At 52.5% G+C, this 18,547-nt stretch overlaps 1 protein-coding gene across 2 annotated transcripts in view; it reads left to right on the forward strand.

Moving 5' to 3' along the window:
- Positions 1-6,968: 6,968 nt before the first annotated feature.
- Positions 6,969-18,547, forward strand: part of ARHGEF9 (Cdc42 guanine nucleotide exchange factor 9) — a 171,893-nt gene continuing 160,314 nt past the window's right edge. For both annotated transcript variants that reach the window (XM_030449336.1, XM_030449337.1), the window contains exon 1: positions 6,969-7,164. The gene's annotated coding sequence lies outside the window, so the exon portion shown is untranslated. The remainder of the gene's footprint in view (positions 7,165-18,547) is intronic.

Consider the following 18,547-nt stretch of genomic DNA (forward strand, 5'->3'; position numbering starts at 1 on the left):
TGTACCACCGCCACCAGCTCCTCCCGTGAACCCTGGTAGATGCCTTCCCAGTCCCCCAGGGCTTTCCCACCTTCCTCCTGGGGTAATTCCTCCCTGCAGAGGGCTGGGTGGTGGGAAGAGTCGGAGCTTTCTTGCAGCAGGCCCAAGATGAGAGCAGGCAGGAGCTCACATGTCGGTGCCTGTGCAGGTTTCCAGCCTGTCTGAGGACCTTCCTCCTCCTCCTCCGCTGAACAAGGACTCCCAAAGTGGTGGTGGTGGCTTTGATGGGGGGGGGTTGGCTTCTTTTGATCTGATTTGTTTGATCTGCTCTCCAGCCACCTTCCACTCTTGTTTCCCCACACCCCTCCCCTGTTCTTTTTGGCAGCACGAGGAAGTTAAATTCCCAGTCTCTATTAACACCACGCTGAGGATGTGCCCTCATCTCTGGGCTCCCGTTAGTTTTTGGATCAAGCATTTCCTTGCAGTAATCAAGTGCCTCTTGGTGTGAAACGAGGAAAAAAAAGTTAAATCCAGACCAGAGCCAGCCCTGGGGAGGGAGGAGTGCTGTTTGCTGCTATTGTTACTTCCAAAAAAAAAACCCACAAAAGGGAAACTTCCAGGCGTGAGTCTGTAGGTTGTTGATGAGCGTGAGGCTGTGGTGCTGAGGTCTGAGCACCGGGAGCAAAGCTGGGACTTGCTGCTCCTGTCCTACACCCAGAAGGTCTCCCCTGGCCTCCTGGTTGTGTTATTTCTGCCCGGGTGCCTCGGGGAGGCTGGCACAGCACAGCACAGCTTCTCCAGGCTCCCACCCACTGCAGCTCAGAGTCCCCTTCGGGGATGTGGTTGTTGTTCCCTTTTGCATTTTGCTCTTCGCCTTTTGTTTTAGAAAATCTCCCAGTATTGACCCCTAACCAGGGTGAGCTCACCTGGGAGGTGCTGGTTTGCAGGCTATCACCCTTTGGTGACAAAGTAAGGAAACACGGGTGGGCTCAGGCACTTGGTGTTTTATTGTGACCCGTCAGCTGTCAGCCCTTAACTCCTTTTCCCTTTCCTCTTGAATCCTCTGATACCACTGACCCTCCAGGGATGCTGCTCTGAGGCAGACGCTCCAGAGGTGTAGGGAAGGATTGTTTAAATTGTCCTAAAAAGCAAACAGTAGTGATTTTAACGGGGGCAATGGATTCGGCAGCTGTAGATGAAAAGCAGCTCTGCCAGCATCCTGTTGCCCACCTCTTCTGCACCTTCACTGGAGTTTGGGTGTTGCCTTCTCCTGGGCTCACCAAGCAGGAGCCATCCTGGTGGTGAGGACAGGCTGGGAGCTCTGCTGGTGGCTGAGCCGGGGTCCCCGAGGTGCTCCGGGGCTGGGTGAGTGTGAGTCACGCAGCAGAAATCTCCCCGGGGCTCCTCCTCTGCCTCCCCGGCAGATCGTGCCCATCTCCAGCGAGCACGTCGGGACTGGTTGGAGCAGAGCATTGGGTTCTCGGTTTGACAGTCCTGGGCTGGGGCGGGCAAAAAGCACCGCTCCTCTCCCTAGGGAAGAGATCTGGAGGCTCCTGCCCACCTCCCCCTGCTCGCTCCCTCCTGCTTTCAGCTCCTTCCCTGCTCCCGGATCCCAGCAGCTTTGCAGAAGGATTCGGGTTCCTTTCCGTCTGCACAAAACAGAAAAGGAGGAGCAGACTGCGGGAGGTTTGATGTTAAAAACCTCCTTTCCAGCAGCCCAAGCAGCCGAAGCTTGGGGGTTTCCCAGCTCTTTTCCTCACCGCTGTTATCCTGCGAGGTGTCTGGGGGCAGTGTAAGGGACGTGGGTTTCCCTGCGTGTTTGGGGCGAGGATCCCACCGGCACCGGCCCGTCCTGGGCAGGGAGCTGGGGCTGGAGCCCCGGTGCTTCTCTGCGATCTGCTATTAATAACCCAGGAGCGAGGCTGCCGGGCTGGAGGAAACGAAGGAAATGAAGTTAATCTGTGGAAATGTTTCCTTGTTTTCCCGCTCCTTTCCCTGCCCGTTGCTCCCGGCCCCTCTCGCCCTGCCCAGGCTGCGGATGGGCTCCGGGGCTGGATGGGGAGCACTGGCAGAGCCCAGTTTGGGGAAAAACCTTGAAGAACAAGGAATTGGAGGCTGGGAGGAGAGCAGAGGGCTGCTGAGGTGTGCCTGAGCTGCTATGACAGAGAGAGGGGCCCAGGGGCTGCTCCTTGGGGGCGAAGGGGAGAAGGGGCACATTTCCTTGGGAATTTGGGGGCAGCGTTGTTCCTTGCCAGTCCCGTGCAGGAGTTCTGCTGGAGCTGGAGGCTGGAAAAGCAGCTCGGGAGCAGGGGACGGGCCCGGTGGGGCCGGGTGACGCCGTGACTCAGCCTGGCCACGCCGTGGCTCCTACAAGTCCCTTCCTGCAGCCACCGAGGGCTGGGACGAGCACGAGTGTTCTTGGTTCGGAATGCAAAACCCAACCCCGGCCTTCTTTTTCCCAACCTCGGCTGTGTTATTTCGGTGCAGCCCGGCCGTTCCCCAGGTGGCCCCGTGGCCACTGCTAGCCAGGGGCTGGTGGGGATGCTTCCCCGGGGGGCTGGGAGCAGGAGCTCTGATCCTGAGGCTTGAACTCAGCCAGGAGCAGCTTCACCTGCAGATCCCCAGCCTGGCCAGGGTGCAGGTTGTGGCTGCTGTCAGAAATGCCCAGAATCCTTTCCCAGAGGGGGAGATAAATGGTTCTGTCCCCGTGGGGTGGCTCTGGGGGGCCGAGGGAACACGCTGGTTCCTGGTGGTGGGTGTTGGTTTCTCCTCTGCCCTTTGGTTTCTTGTTAAAACAAGGTCGACCTTAACACATTCGTGGGTGGAGCTGAGCCTGCTCCAACGTGTGGAGCTGAGGGCTCCAGGGGTTCCAGGAGACCCAGGCGAGCAGCAACCATTCAAACCATTCATCCCAACCTCTTGGCAGGCAGAGCAGATGAGCCATGAGCCCTTCCCCACCAAGCACCTCTGAGAAACACGGCTTGAAACGTTCTGCTGGGAAGAACTTGTGGGAAGCACCCGAGCTCCCCTGGAAGCACAGCCACGGCAGGGATGTGCCCCCTGCTCAGCTCTCACCTTGGGGATTTCAACCTTTCCTCCAGGTTTTATCTCATTATTTTGTTTCCTGCTGTGGTTTGCCACCCCCAGGCTCCCGGGTGATGCTGTGAGAGCTCCTGGGTTGGCCCAGGAACACATTCCCAGGCTCCCTTTCCTCTCCCTAAAAAGAAAATTACACTTGAAGAGGAGGAACAGGCAAGGCCCAGCGCAAGAAGAGGAGTCACTAAGCCCAGCCCGTGTCCTGGGCTGGTGACAGGGGACAAGGAGCACAAATGAGCCCTCATTATAGCAAGAATGAGGAGTTAATGAGTGGGATTTGGTGATGTGCTCCAGAGCAGAACTTGTGCTCTGCTCCCTCTTCCAGCCATTAAAACTTTAAATGGGGAAACTAAATAGTATCAGATCTTCTGCCTCACCTTGGGTGTGCAGCTGGAGCCTGAAAGAAACCCAACCCAATGGGGATGCCTGGACATTCCTCCACTGGGAGAAGCTCCTGATCTGGCCCATTTCTTTCCAAACAGGGACTTCTGCAACCCAGTCCCCACCCAGCCCAGTCCAGAAGACCCATCTGGGAATCTGAACCCTCTCCTCCACAAAGCTGCAGAGATTCTTCCTGACCTGCTTTCGGTTGCTGTAGGGCAGAGCTCCCCATGGGCACCCCAGCAGGAAGCTCTTTGGCTGCCCTCATACTCTGGGTGCATTTCTCTGGGTTTCCAAGGAGCTGCTAATTCCTTATCACTCCTGGTTTGTTTTGATTTGATTTTATTTGTTTGGTTGGTTGTTTTTTTCCTCACTTCAGGTATCTGGCAGGAGATACGTGTTGAGGGGACCCCAGGGCAGTTACTTCCTTGGTGGTATTTGAAGTGTCTGAGGAAAAGGTGAGGCAGGAGGGAAGGGGTGAAGATTCAGGAGGCCACCACACCACCCATGGCCCCAGCTGAGCTGCCTGAAGCTGCCAGATTTTGCTAGACCTGGAAAAATAAAACAATAAATAATCCAGATGGGCATTTTTTGGGCTTGCCTTCACCTTCATCAGTCCTTGTGGTCATCTGTTGATGGGCCTAAGGTTACATTCAAAGGAAAGACCTTTTGCTCCTGTTATTTTTTTCTCACATGGGTTCCATCACTTCCTATTTGAGACAAGGACTTTCCACCTTCTTTAAGGAAAGCAGCAGCAGCCCTCTACAGGTCATTCAATAGTTTATGTTTTACTGGTTTTCTTGCAGCAGAAGCAGCCAAAGAGTTCTGGAGCACTTGTTATGCAGCAGGTAAGTGCACAGAGGGGTTCTGATTGCTCACAAATTCAAGGCCCACTGCCAAGCTCAGTGGCCCACAGTTAGCTTTAGCTGGAAAAAAAAAAAACAAACCAAAAAAGGGCAAAAATATTGTTGAAAGGGAGGGAAAATAGGGGGGAAGAGGGCTGAGGGCTGCAGGGTGTTAAACCTTGTCCCTGGGAGAGGCACAGAGGCAGACTGCTGGCCCTGGATTTTGTGGTGACTGTGGCATTTTTCTGCATCTGAAGGTTTTCTTGGAAGCCCAGCTGATGAAGCTGGATGATTTCCTGACTTTCACCTTTCTTTTCTGGAGAAGAAAAGAGCTTTTAGCTGCTTCCTGCAAGCAGGAGAACAGGAGATGTCACAGGTAATGTTCTGAGAGCAAATAGAAAATGCAGGCTGGAGAAGATGTCACATGAATGTTTGGAGAACACATTTGGAGCAACTGGAGTGGTTTTTTTGCCCTCAAGGAGGGCCAAAATGGCACAAAAAGCTCAGGGGCCTTTTGCTGCCTGTGCCCAAAGCCACAGAAAGCATTTGCAAACCAATGCAGCACCAAAACGATCTGAAAAGGAGGTGGAAACCCCTGAGCTGGTGCTGTTCCACGGAGTGATTGATCTGATGTTCCCAATTCCACTTCCTAGTGGTTATCCCATTAATGCCACCCTCTTGCAGGAGCACACACCTGCCTCTCCATGGCAAACACTGTGAAGAGAACGTCAAACACCAATTACACGTGATGGCAAAGCAGCAATTAAATCCACTGAGCCTGCCCTAAAGAACGATTTCATCTCCCTCCAGTGTTTTTTAACCTTGTAAAGGCTGCTTCTTGAAACAAAAACAAGTTCTTTTTATTTGTGTGATCTGTGTATCCATGGGGAAAGGAACACCTCCTGCCCGGGAGCTGGTGGGAAGGCACGTTTGGGTTTGCAGAGCTGGTGGGGTGGCAGAGCCCTGGCTGCTCCTTAGGAGCTCCCCAGAAGTTCATTTTCTCTCAGCCCTCCAGCTGAGCTTCTCCTCCTGTCCTGTCCGGGTTGGGGAAGGGGCTGGTTGGAGCTTTGTGTTGTTTCCCAGGTGTTTGTGGTTTGGCTGATGAGTTGTTTGAAGCACCTGTCTGCAGCCAAATGAGCTGATTGTGCCCAGGTGGGCTCTGGCTGTGGCAAAAGGCTTCTTCTCTCCGGGTGAGGGGAGGAGGAGGAAAGAACTGGTCTTCCACCCAGAGAGGGAGACACAAGAAGCTGGTAGGAAGCTAAAGGGTGAGCCCAGCCCAGGATGCTGACCCCTGTAGGAACATGGAGCCTGGAGAAAGCTGAGGTAGCTTTTAAATCTCCTTGTGTAGGCAGCAGAACAGTGGAGGAGTTTTATGGGGAGCGAGGGGTAAAAGAGGCTGAGGGGAGACTTTGTGGCTCTCTGCAACTCCCTCAGAGGAGGTTGGAGTCGGGGAGGAGTGGGTCTCCCAAGGAACTAGTGATGGGATGAGAGGAAATGCCCTCAAGTTGCCCAGTGGAGGTTTAGGTTGGAGCTGGGGAACAATTTCTCCCTGGAAGGGGTTGTTAGGGCCTGGCCCGGGCTGCCCAGGGCAGGGGTGGAGTCCCCATCATCCCTGGAGGGGTTTCAAAGCCCTGGGATTGTGGTGCTGAGGGACATGGGTTAGCGGTGAGCTTGGCAGTGCCGGGGGAACGGTTGGGTTTGGCGATCTCAAAGCTCTTTTTCCAGCCCAAACAATTCCGTGATTCCAGACTGGGGTGAAACCTCGTGCCCAGGCTCTGACCCGTGCCCTCCCCCACGGGCACCCTCAAAGCAGGAGGTGCTGGCCCACAGGGCCTGGGGGAACCCTCCCGAAGAGGCCAGAGGTGGCCCCGGGAGATCCTCAGGCCCCATCTCCCGTGCCTCAGTTTCCCCATGCGCGGGGCAGACGCAGCCGTGACCGCGCTTCCTCCCATTGTTCTTACTGCGGGGAGGGGGGGGGGGACAAAACCTCCCCAAAAAAACACTTTCAACCCCTCGCCCAAATTTCCCCTCCGGGCACCGCCGGCCGCTGCGGAGCCTCCCCCGCGCTTCCCCCGCGCCCGCGGAGCGCAGGGCGGGCGGCGCCGCGCAGGCGGCGGGGCGGGGGGGGGGGAACGGGACGGGACGGGGGACGACGGCGGCTCCGAGCCACACCGGCTGCAGAAAGTTTCCCTCCGGGCTCCTGCTCACACCCAGGGACCTTCTCCTTAAAAAAGCATAACTAAAAAAAAGCGCACGCTTTTTATAAATTAATTTTTAGCTTTTTTTTTTTTCCACTTTTAATTGCAGTTTTTTTTTTTTCTTTGGATTTTTTTTCTTCTTTTTATTTATTTATATTTTTTCCTAGTCTTTATTATTATTATCATTAGTTTTCGGGCAGCGCCCGGGCGCGGCCAGCACCCGGGGCTGCGGGGGATGCGCGGTCGCGGCGGAGCAGCGGGTTCCCCCCGCGGGTCCCCCCCGCATCCCTCTGCCCCTGGGAGGCCACCAGCCCCCGGGGCAGCCCGGTCAGCCCGGCCCGGTCCGGCCATCCCCGCCGCTCTCTGAGCTCTCTGCCGGGGCCGGTACCGGGGCCCCGAGGGTCCCGGGCCGGTCCCGGGGGTGGCGGGGAGGTGGTGGTGGGGGGTGGAGGGTGCTGTGCATGGCACGGGCACCTTATTATTATTGTTATTATTTTGGGGTTTATTTCTCTCGGAGGAGTTCGCACTGTTAGTTCTATTTTTTAATTATTTTTAATTGGGTTTTTTGGTGGTTTTTTTTGATTTATTTTTTATTTTTATTTCAACATTTCAAGACACCGGAGGAGTGTTGGAGTTATATCCCGGGACCGAGGCCATGCAGGGAGGTAAGAGCGGAGTCAGAACCGGGTCGGGGGAAGGGAGCAGGGACCGGGACGCCCACGGGCTCCCTTCCCCCGACCCCCACGCGATATTTGGTTTGGTTTGTTGGGGTTTTTTTGGGGGGGGGATGGGGAGGGTTCAGTCCTAACCGGTTTTAGGAGTCCCAGGGAAGGCGATGGGGCAACCTCGGCGAGAAAGTCTTAGTCATGTGTTTACAGAGCCTGGCTGGAGGGTTCCTCTTAGATGCCACCTTCAAATCTCCACCTTTGTGTTTTGGTTGACACCTTAACATTTATTAAGGCGATATTTCAAAATAATAACTGATATAACACCCCCCCCCCCTCGTCCCCTCCCTTGCTCCTCCCTCGTGTTTGTTTTCACCACGTTTTGCCCCAAGTTGATGGTGAAGCCAACACCAGCTCCAGGTTTAACTCCGGACCTGGTGGTCTCCTGGGGTTTGGTGGTTGTGTTGGTTTAGGGGTTATTGGAGCCAGCTGGATCTAAATGAAGTATTTCAATCAAATATTTATGGAATGCTGCTCGCTCCTTCCCCGGGATCTTCACTTGAATGGCTTTGAAAAATGCCAGATTTCTGTCTCTTGAAGGTAATTTGTGCCAGTGAGGGTGGGTGCTCTGCTGGGGCACAGTGCCATTTGGGTGCCCAGTGCTCAAGTGAGAAGCAGACTCTGGAGAAGTGTCCAAGGCCAGGTTGGATGGGGCTTGGAGCAACCTGGTCTCGGGAGGTGTCCATGGCAGGGGGGGTTGGAATTAGGTGGTCTTTAAGGTCCCTCCCATCCCAAACCAGTCTGGGATCGTGTGATTTGGTTCCTGATGGAATGAGTGACCAGGCAGGGACTGGGAATGCCAGGCTGCTGCTGTGCCATCCTCTTGCCTTGCTGTGGTGGGAATTAATTTGATTCCTACATCTTCCTGTCAGGAGAACCAACCAGGAGGTCGTGCTGGGGCAGGAAAGGGGTATCCTGCATTACCTGGGGAGGAGACCCACTCAAAATGTCTCCCGTGGATCCACGGATCTCCCATGTCCCAGGTGCTCACTGGGATGGGGACATGAGGCAGGACAGGTGGCTGTGCAGCCTCAGGATGGGCTCAGCCCTTCAGAGAGGTTGCAGCAAGAGGCTGATTTTCCTTTGCCCCATTTTGTCCCATGCTTGTTGCAAACGTGAATTATTTTCCTTCCTGGCTCCCCCAGTCTCCTGCCCTATCCCGGGGCTCTTCCCACTCATTTTCTGGAGTGCTGATTCCTCTCAACCATCTCATTTGGTGGCGTTCTCCTCAGCTTTCTAGGCTCCTGTGAAACTTCCAGGTGAAGTGTGAGAATGGGTTTGCTTTTGGTGTTATCAGGACCTCTTAGAATTAGTCTGGGGAATCCTGAGGAGCTGAGCCGGGAGCTGAAAACCACCCAAGTAATTACTGCAGCCTGGTTATGCTTGGAGCAGTTATTTCTCCCTGGGTTTACCCCAGCTGTTTGTTTGTGTCTTGTGATCTCAAAGACTTCTCCAAAAAAAAATTTTTTTTTGCCATAATAATAGCTGATTTAATAAAATGAAAAGCAAACAGACTCCCATAAGTAACGTGGGTAAAAGAAAAAAAAAAAAAAAGGAAATGGGAGGAACTGCTCCCACCCTGTCCTCCTCCATGGACCAGGTTCCTGCTGGCACCATGAGCAGGGGATCTGGCTACGTGTCCTGCCCAGTGGCCTCTTGCCAGCCATGTTTCAGGGCATCATCATCATCATCATCATCACCAAACTTTTTTTTTTTTTTAGTGGGGATGCTTTTTTCTCTCTAATTTCAGGTTTGTTGTATTTGGCCTCCTTACATCCCACATGCAGCAGCTGTCTGTGGAGCAGGGGTTATTTCTGTGTGCTGTGCTGACATCAGGAGGCAGCATTAATATTCCATTAAATGACAGATTTACTGGAGTTTTCTTCATCTGCTCAATATGACCCAAAACCCTAAGCTGTAATTTGCCAGAAGGGGGCATTTTGCAGACATAGTAAAGGGTTTCAGGGACCTTGGATTGATGATAAAACAGGCAGTGATGTGTGTCTGGAAACCCCTTTGCTTTGGGAAGATTTCCACTAAATTAAAATAATGGCACACCTTCTCACTAGGGGATGAATTTTGGGGTGCTGCCTGTGGAGGGTGCAGTGCAAAGATTTTTTTTTTTTTTTAATTTTCTTCAATGAAGCCACTTAAAAATGCATTTTCAGGCTCTCTCCCAGTCTGGCTTTTTTTTTTTTTTTTTTTGCTGTAGGTTGAGCACCAAGAACTTGGTGCTGCTCTGATGTTCTTGCATGTGGTTTCTCTACTCTTCCTCTCTGGAAAGTGAGGGCACTGCTCCATCTGGAGCCCACAGCTCTGTGGTCAGCTCTCTTGTCTCTTCTTGCTTCTTACTCCTTGTGCTCTTCCCCTGCCCCAGCGTGGGTCCATCCCATGGGAAACAGTCCATGTGGGGCCCTTCCCAATGTGGGGCCCTTCCTGTGGGCTGCAGTTCTTCATTAGCTGCTCCAGGCTGGGTCCCTTCCACAGGGGGAAGTCCTTCAGGAATAGACTGCTGAGGGTTGTCCTCCATCCTGTGTTGTATGAACGTGGCATCTCCTGCAGCTGGGAAGGGTCAGGGGTCCCTGGGCCAGGGAGGGGATGGCAGCAGAGCCCAGGCAGGTGACATTTGCAGCTTCAGGCCTGTAGCTCTTGCATTGTAGGTGGAAAGGCTTAAAAAGCTCTTGAGCTTGGAGCAGGGTCTTACCTGTGTTGGGAATGCTGGTTTAGTCCTTTCCTCTCTGACTAAAACTCACCTTGCTTCTCCTCAAAAGGAGTCATGGAATACACAGTTTCTTTTTGCTGCTGCTTCTACAGCTTCTACTGCTTCATTTGCTTTTCTTTGTGTTGGGCATTGCAATCCGTTTTGATCCCTCATTCTCAGAAGCTCCAACAGGTCCATGCTGGAGCATTTGGGAGTCAGTTGCCACCTCTTGGTGTTTGATGCAGTGTCAACAGTTGCTCTTTTCCTGCTGGGACCTGTGCAGTCTGTGGACCAGGGGCCAGACTGTGGGAGATGCACCAGGCCCAGGCTTCCTCCCCCAAGAGAGTGCTGATGGTCAGGTTCACCCCAGCCAAGCTGAGACTGAAACCTTCCAAATCCTTCCTCACTCTGACGTGATCCTTTCACAAGGGAAATATCCGTGAGAGAAAGCTGGGTCCAGATGTTGCAAAAGGCTGGGGTGTGATAATGAATTCTCCACAGCCATTCCCGAGCTGGGTGTCTTCAGTTTCCAACCACTGGTGTGGTTTTGCCTGCTTCCTGGCCTGGATTTGGTTGTGGTGCTTTGCTTGTTGCTAAAACTCCACCGTCCACCGGAGCCTCCAGGAGTTGCAGCTCAAGGAGCTTTCTGGTGGCAGCTATTTCCCAGGGTGTTTTCTCCTGGGAGCACAGGAAATTCTGGTTGCACCATTATTGCAGAGCCTATTGTCTGGGGTTAGGGCAGGATTTACTCTTGCTCACCTCCTAAAATGCCTCGCTGGGTTAAAAGGATGTTGCAGGGGATGCTGAGCTGCTGGCAAGGCTCAGAGCTGGTTCTGTGCTGGGTTCATTCTTAGCCCAGCTCCCTGCCTTTCTGCTCACTCTCCCTTTGGGGTTTTCACAGGAATCCCCCGGGGTTTAGGAAAACTTGGAGTGAAACTGGAGTCAGGGCATGGCTCCCTCATCACAGTTGGCAGCTTCTTGCTGCTTCTCCTACTCTTGGCTTGTGGGTGACAGAATCACTGAGTGATGCAAAACCCCTCCCTTCCCAGAGACCCCTCTGGCCTTGGAGATGCCAGAAAACGTGGCCCTGACCACAGGGGTGTCACCAGGCAGGCACAGCACGTGGTGGGCCCCGTTTTCATCTGCAGCAGCCTGGTGGGTGCCCGGGGATGCCCATTCACCTCCCTGTGCCTCGGTTTCTTACCTGAGCTCCGGAGTGGAGGTGATGCAGCCCGTGTTTGCTTTCACTTTGGGGATTTTTATTTTTCCTCTGAACTAATCTTTGTGGCTTAGATGGTTGGCAGTGATTAGCCCTATTTCCCAGGCTGTGCTACATGAGTTGCAAAACACAACTCCTCACCCGTGTGAACTGCAGGGCAACCCGAAATGCTTTGGCTGCCACTCTGCTGCCAGCAGCAGCGGGAGGGTTTGAAAGCTTTGCTGCCTGAATTGTGGCCCCCTGGCTGCCAGGAGGGCTGCTCAGCCCTCGGCTTGCCTGCTCAGGCTCTTGGCTGCCCCTTGCTGGGTTTTTTGCTCCCTTTTGGCTGCCATCCCAAAAAAGGGGAAGCACCAGAGCAGGGCAAGGTGTAAAGAGGGAAGCTGCGTGTGTGCCGCACGCTGGGGCTGAACGAAGCGTGGAAGTTCCCTGGGATTTTGTAAACTCTGTCTCCTGAGAGCTGAGATTTTGCTGCCCCACTGAAGTCCCTGGGGAGCTGGTGCTGGCAGTGAACCAGAAGGGTGGTTGATGAGCAGAGCAAAGCACGTGCCTGGCAGAGGGCTGGGGAGCCTGGCAGTGGCTGCCCTGTGTCCCTCATCTCAACAAACCACACTGGGACCACTTGTAGCTCGTTTGCTCTTGCTGCTCCTCTTGCACCAGGCTGGTGTGGGGCAGCAGCTGATGCTGAAACTGGGTCAACATTGTCTGCCAGAGCCTCCTGTACACTTGGAGACTTGTTGGAGAGAACCATTAATCAGTTTAAAACTGCCCCGTTCCACTCGTGTGCATCAAGAGTGGCCATTGTGTGGGACAACAATGAGGCCCTGTGAGCTGCTGCAGTGCTGTGGAGTGCCACGTGTGGCCCCAGCCCTGTGTTCACAGAGGCTTCAGGCTCTCAGCTGTGGCCAAGTGGCTGGTGATGGGCTTCACAGTGACGTTGTGATGGTGCCTGGCTTCTGCTGGCCACACCAGTGCAGAGGGTGCCACCGGCTGGGTGGCTGGAGGGCGGCAGCAGAGAGGAAGAGGAGGACAAGGAGGAGAACATCTACTGGGTTCCTGAGCAGCACAAGGAGTTGGGTTTGCACTGGAAGGCTGGGCAAAGGCACCAACTCCAGAGCTCGTTACCCTCTTCCCATCCCTCCCTTGTGCTGTAGGGAGCTGCCTGGGTTCCTGGGTGCAGAGCACATCCATAACTTCTGTTCTGCTCTCTGGTTTCCACACCACACACCAGAGCTGAAGGGGCAGCAGCAGCTGGTGAAAAGCATATACTGTGTCCCTTGGTGACCCTCTGGGACCACACTCAGGTGTCCACTTCCAGATTATAACAGGCAAAGTCAGGTGAAGCAGCAGTGCTGGAGGTGATGGTCTGGAAGCATTTTCATGGTGCAGACAATGCTGGCACCACAGCCCAGGGGATGCTCCCCACAGCCCCAGGGGATGGTGTCCACGTGTATTTTCCAGTGAGGTTTCATAGAGCAGAGGCTGGTGAGTTTACTTTGTATGGTGTAAGTCCTGCCAAAACAATTTCTTCCTGTTATTGCTCCTCCAGTCGTAGTGGAGCGATAAGAGATTTTTGCAGGGAGCTGGTTTCTCCCAGGGGCTTCTCCTGCTCCCAGCTGGGAGCTTCGAGCAGTAGTTCTCAGGGTGACCTCAGTCCTTCAGCTAAATTTCAAAGTCACATTTAGTTAAATGAAAAAATGAACATCTGAGTATAGTCTGTGTAGGATCTTTCCCCAGCCAAGTGAGTTGGGTTGATTTTAGGTGGTATTTCCCATCAATTAATTCAGCTGCCCAAGGAGGTAGTAATGGGTGGCAAAGACCTTGGCCTGGAAGCCAAGGCTTGTGTTGAACTATACTGAAGTGGAAGCTGAGGTGTGTGGGGCTTTGCTTAGACCTGGGCTGGTGCTCGGAGGGCACCAAAAGTCTCCTCACTGCCCCAGCTCAGACCTTGGTGGCTTCAGCTGATATTTTGTGTTGCCACATCATTTTGTGTCCTGATGCTGACCAGGACCCAGGTGTCCCTCTGCAATGGCAGATGCTGGTTTTACATCCGACTGAAGTACTGCGTGGGTCTGTCATGCTCCCTGGAAAGTAAAGTGCCTTCCATTTTCCCACCTAATTCTGGCAGAATTAGGAAAATGGCATGGAGTTTCAATAGCCGGAAAGCTCTGCAGGCTGGGGGAATGATTTGCATGGAAAACTTTCTCAGCTTCACAGCAAGGAAACACCCTTGCTACAGAACCACTGCTCTGTGTGGGTTTCCACTCCTGCCAAGGAAGATTTAAATGATGTTCTAAGGAGAATCAAACCCCCTTCTGCTTGGTTTATAATTCCTTTTGAGTGAATTCTTCCTTTGCCCTTCCTCTGCTGTTGCATCCCACAGCCACGGAGGCTGTGGAAGCAGGGAGGCAGCATCCCCCTTCCCAGAGGTGGGCTGAGGAGGTGCAGCTGGGGAGGGAAGTTCAGCCTAGTCTTCCTTTGGGGTTGAAAACAAAGAGAACGTGGGTGTGTGCCTTGGCCATGAGATTGGGTTTAAGTGGTTGCATGGGCTTCCCTTGTTGCCTCATTCTTATTCCTGGGACCTGTTTTTGCCACCTGTACTCGCTGCCCAACGTGTGTTTCTGTATCTGAACACTCAGCCCACACTGTTGGGACCAAAGCTGCATCTTTTGGGCAAGTTATTTTTGGGTCCATGTCAGGTTTCTTGGTGATCTTTGTCTGTTGTGGATAGTTGTGAAACGGTGGCTGTTCTGCTCATGCCAGTGGTGCCTTCCCTGCCATCTGCTGCTGCAGCTCTGGTTTGCTGGGGGGGGGGAGGCAGCATCTCTGTACAGACAAGAAAAAGAGAATAAAGTAAAGGGATGGTCTCTCTGGTTTCTGTGGGAACTGGGTTTTCTGCTAGAGAAGCCCAGGTCCTTAAATGTTTTTCCTTAAGCATGGCTTTTGTCTCTTCTGAAGGAAGAAGGGGTCATTTTTTCCGTGCTGCTGACGTGAAGGGTGAATCACAAGGGCTGTGGGAAGGTGCTGGTACCGGGACCAGGAACCTGTCAAAATATTTGCCATCTTCCTCCTGACATCCTCAGAGGCTTTGCAGCCCGTGTGCCAAGTGGTTGAGTATGACCACAGTTCAGAGTGCTCTTTTGATGCTTCTCAAGGGGGATGGACAGGAAGGATTAACTCCTTAAAGGATTTATATTTTGAGGGAGTGCTACAGCCTATGTAGGGGAGAGCACGTTGGTTTTACTACAGGAAGGAAACGTGTCAGGACGTAGCATATGGCCTGGAAGCCAAGATGATTTTTGCCTCCATGCTGAGCACCAGCTCCAGCCAAAAAAAAAAAAAAAAAAAAAAAAAGAGGCAAGACTGGAATAACATCCAGAAAACTCAGCAGATTTTGTACACCCTGGCAGAGCCTGGGTGAGCTGGAGCTGGGGCCAGCTCAGTGCTGCCTGTGCAGGCAGGTTGGGCACCAGTGTGGGAGTTCCTAGAGCTGAGCAGGGTTTGAGCCTCAGCAGGGAGAACCCAGCAGCACCTGGTGCACCCCTGCTCCCCAGGGCTGGGCCGTGTGTGTGTCCTTGCAGAAACCTCTACGTTTTTTCTTTTCCAAGCTGGGCTACTGTGTTTGCAGCCTGATGCCTGGCTGTGACCTGCTGCGGAAGTCCAGAGTTTTTCAGAGCTGTGGGAAGGGTATTGCTGCTGCTCAGGGTTAGCTGGATGCTGTAGTGTATGGAAGAATTTAGGTTTGGACTGAGCTGGCAAAAATCAGCGTGTTGGTTTTTGTATGATAGCAGTGTTTGTATATCCATGCTGTGCAATTTCCTGCAAACATTAGATGTTGCCTGTATGTGTTGCCAAACTGTTTGTGTTTTTAAGCAGGAGTGAAGATGTAGTTGCTCTGGGCTCATCCTTGGAGACAGGGAGATGTGTTGTCAGAAGGGATGCACTGGTCCCGTCCTTTGCTGCTTATAGTTTTTTGTTTAGTCCCTTGCCACCCATCAGCAATAAATTCACTTTGTGTTGAAAGGAGTTATTGAAGGGAGGTAACAGAATCTAGAAAAGGGTGAAATGAAAAGATGCCTAATCCTTGGAACAAAATCCCAAGTTCCTTGTAAAAAAAGACTCGGGCTTGGCTCTATGATAAAGTGGTGATAAAGGGAGGCTTGAGTTGCTCCTGCCTACCTGGGGTTTTCAACCCTAAACCAGGGCGAAGTGTCTGAGGCAGGCAGAGGAGACACAGCCATGCACAGCCCAGAGATGAACAAGCTGATGGGTGATGATGCTGATGGGACCTGATGGTGCTTCCCTGTGCTCTGAGCTGTCCTGTGGCTGGCTGAGAGGGCCCCGGGGCGTGAGCAATGAGAGCTGACAGCCCCTTTGTGCAGGGGAAAGGGGATGCACCCACCCTGCCTGCTTCAAAGCTGATTGTTTGGTTTAGAATCCCTGTTGGGTCAGCAGGACAGGCTGGAATCCACTATCTGAGGGTTTGAAGTCTTGGGTGTGAGGGTCAGCTCTGGCTGAGCTGGACTGCAGGAATGTAGGGGGACACCTACAGCAAGAGCAGCATTGTCATCAGAACTGGGCTCCAAACATCACCCACCCCACCCAGGGCTCCTGCAAAGCAACCACCACATGTGCCAGCCTGGGCACAGCCCAGGTGTAACAGCTCTGGGTGCAAATAAGGGTTATTTTTCATTGTTGCTGTTGAGGGGGGAAGGCAGGAGAAGGGTGTCTGTGTGTCTAGGGGGCACCTTGTGACTTCTGAGGGTTCTGGGCGTGGGGTGGGCGTGCCTGGGTTTGGTGGTACCATCTGCCTCGTGAGGGAAAAGTGCAGAGGGGTGTCAGACCACAAAAAGCTCTGTGCCTTTCTGGGGTGAAAAGAACCCTCCGGAGAGGAGGCCAGGCACCCACCAGTCTTTGGTGCTTCTCTAGAAACACGAGATTAGGTTTTTCACATGCCTAAAAGCAATTTTGTGCAAGGCCACCTGCCTCCCCAGGTTGGATGTCCCAGAAAGCAGCAGTGGCTGAGTACACAGAAGGTGTCACTGGCCTCTCTGGAACAGCAAACCTCCAAATATCCAGAAATGGGGTTGATTTTACCCAAACACAGTGCAGAAGTCTCCTAAAGCAGTCGTTTGCTGTTGAAGGCAAAGGCTTGGACACCCTGGGCTCCAGCTTGAGACTTTTCACCCATTTCAGAGCATGGTGAGGTGGTACCTCTCCTTTTTTGTCAAAAGGCTTTGCTTGGTGAACTCATTTTTCTGTACCGTGGTGCCTGGGGAATCAAAAGGAAAGCAGTGACCTGGTGGCCAGTCCCATGCCTGTTGTATTTGTGGGTAAAAGAGCTGGGTGGTCGTTTTGGTTTGCTCTGCTTACCTTTGGGGCAGGTTTGTTCCTTGCAGCCTCTTCAGGAGAGCTGGGAGCTCTCCATCCTGGTTCCCATTTTCCTCCCTCAACACGGAGACAATGGAGAAACCTGAAAGAAATGATGGTTCCTGTTCAAGCTGCTCTGAGAAAAGTCATTGAGAGAAAGAGGTACAGGGGAAATGCCACCCATGTGGCTGCCTAGGGAAGAACAGGTGACTTGGTGTCTGTCTGGAGATAGGAACAGGGCTCAGGGGGAGGCTGTCAGGTACATGGGAGATGCCTGTTGACATCAGCAGGGCAATGCAAGGGAGTTGCTGAGTAATATGGTGAAATAATTCTTGGAAGTGTTTGAACAGGACAGGTTGGTGCATGTGCTCCCAGCCTTTGCATGTGAATTTGGTGCTGCCCTTGGCTCTCAGCTCTTTGTTTCTGATCCTGAGCTGAATGTGCTGAACATCCATTACCACTGAAAGGCAGACTGGAAGGTCTGTAGCTATGGCAATGTATCTGCAAATGTGACCCTCCCCACCCCATTTCACTGTTGGCATTGGTGAGCTGCCTTGTAAGATGGCACTTACCACTAGGAAAAAAATAAGTCCATGTCAAAGAGGAAATATAAATAAACTCTCCAAACAAAAGGAGCAAGGAAAAAATAATTCTTTCAAACATTTGAGCAGGAACAATAGGGTAGGATATGCATTCTCTGGGGAGAGGTAATGGCTGAAACCGATAGGAGCAGAGTGCCTGCCTCTCTCTGCTCTGCAACCAGCACAAACCTTTGCTCGACAAAAAATTATTTATAGCAAATCTTATGGCAGAAGCATGTGTGACCTGTGGGCTCCCTGCTAGGGGAAGAGCTTTCCTGTACTGTCTCTGGGATACAATAGACAATTATTTAGACACTATCTTTGTCTCAAGATATAAACAATTCAGTGCTGGTCCCTGGTTTCTGTCCTTGTCTGCAGGCGCCGGGCAGCCATGCTTTTCCTACTTAGGGATTTTAGGAGAAGGGAAGGATTTTTAAAGGGTTTGTTGTGGGGAAGTGTCATAGCTGTCCAGTTACTGAGGCTTCTCTACTAAATTGACTAATTGGGAATGCAAAGTAATGGCACAAGCATCAGGAAGTTTTCTCCCAGCACCCTCACCAAGGATGGTAGCCAGCAGCCTGAACTTAGTGGGGTGTGGAGGGGTGTAGACCCTTAAATCTGCCTCTGCTGTTGGGTTTTGGCTCATCACTGTACCTACCTCTGCTACTGGGTTGTAATTAAATGTTCCTATGCATAATTAACTACTTTCAACTGACTGGTGTACAGCTTAACTCATCTACATGTAACGGCAGGTATTGTATTTCTGTGTTACAGTGGTGACAGTCGGTGCCAAATACCTGAGAAGATTGGGGAAATGGCTGTTGTGCATCAAAACATAACCTTGTTCTGGAAGATGACTGCTTTTTCAGGCTCCCTCATTTTCTTGGGGGTCCCTGTGCATCCTGGGTGAAAGCTTTCTGGGCTCTGTGCAGAGCCTTGCTCTGAAATTCAGCTTCAGTAGGAGCTAAGCTGTTACATCTTCATCTTTTCTAATTAACACGAGCTTTGATTACCTCCATGTTTTGTTCTCCAGTTTTTCCTGTCCAGCTTTTCATGAGGAGTTTGATGATGGCTCTATCTCCTTTTCTGTGCAGGCAATGCACTCCTAAAGCTGTTGCTGGCTTGGCAGAGGGTTTTAGGGCTAAGTGTGATGCACAGCCAAATGCTTGTACCCCACAAAGCTGCCTGGCACTTCTCTCCACTGCTGCACCATTTCATCAGGCCCACCAAGCCCTGGGTGTGGAGCCTCTTGTGGTTGTGGTGAGCTGGTCCTTCCCCTGGCAGCACCAGGACAAGTCCAGTTTATCTGACCTATGCAGTTGAGCAACTGTCTCTCCTTTGGCTGCAGGCAAAATGAGTCTGCTCCTCTAATGTCATTGTGTTTGACCATCATACAAACTCTAAAGCTCCTTGAAATGGGAAGGAAGTAATGTTTAAATTATACATGAGTGAACT

The sequence above is a fragment of the Calypte anna genome, chromosome 4 (genome assembly GCF_003957555.1).
Source record: "Calypte anna isolate BGI_N300 chromosome 4, bCalAnn1_v1.p, whole genome shotgun sequence".
Classification (NCBI taxonomy): Eukaryota; Metazoa; Chordata; class Aves; order Apodiformes; family Trochilidae; genus Calypte; species Calypte anna.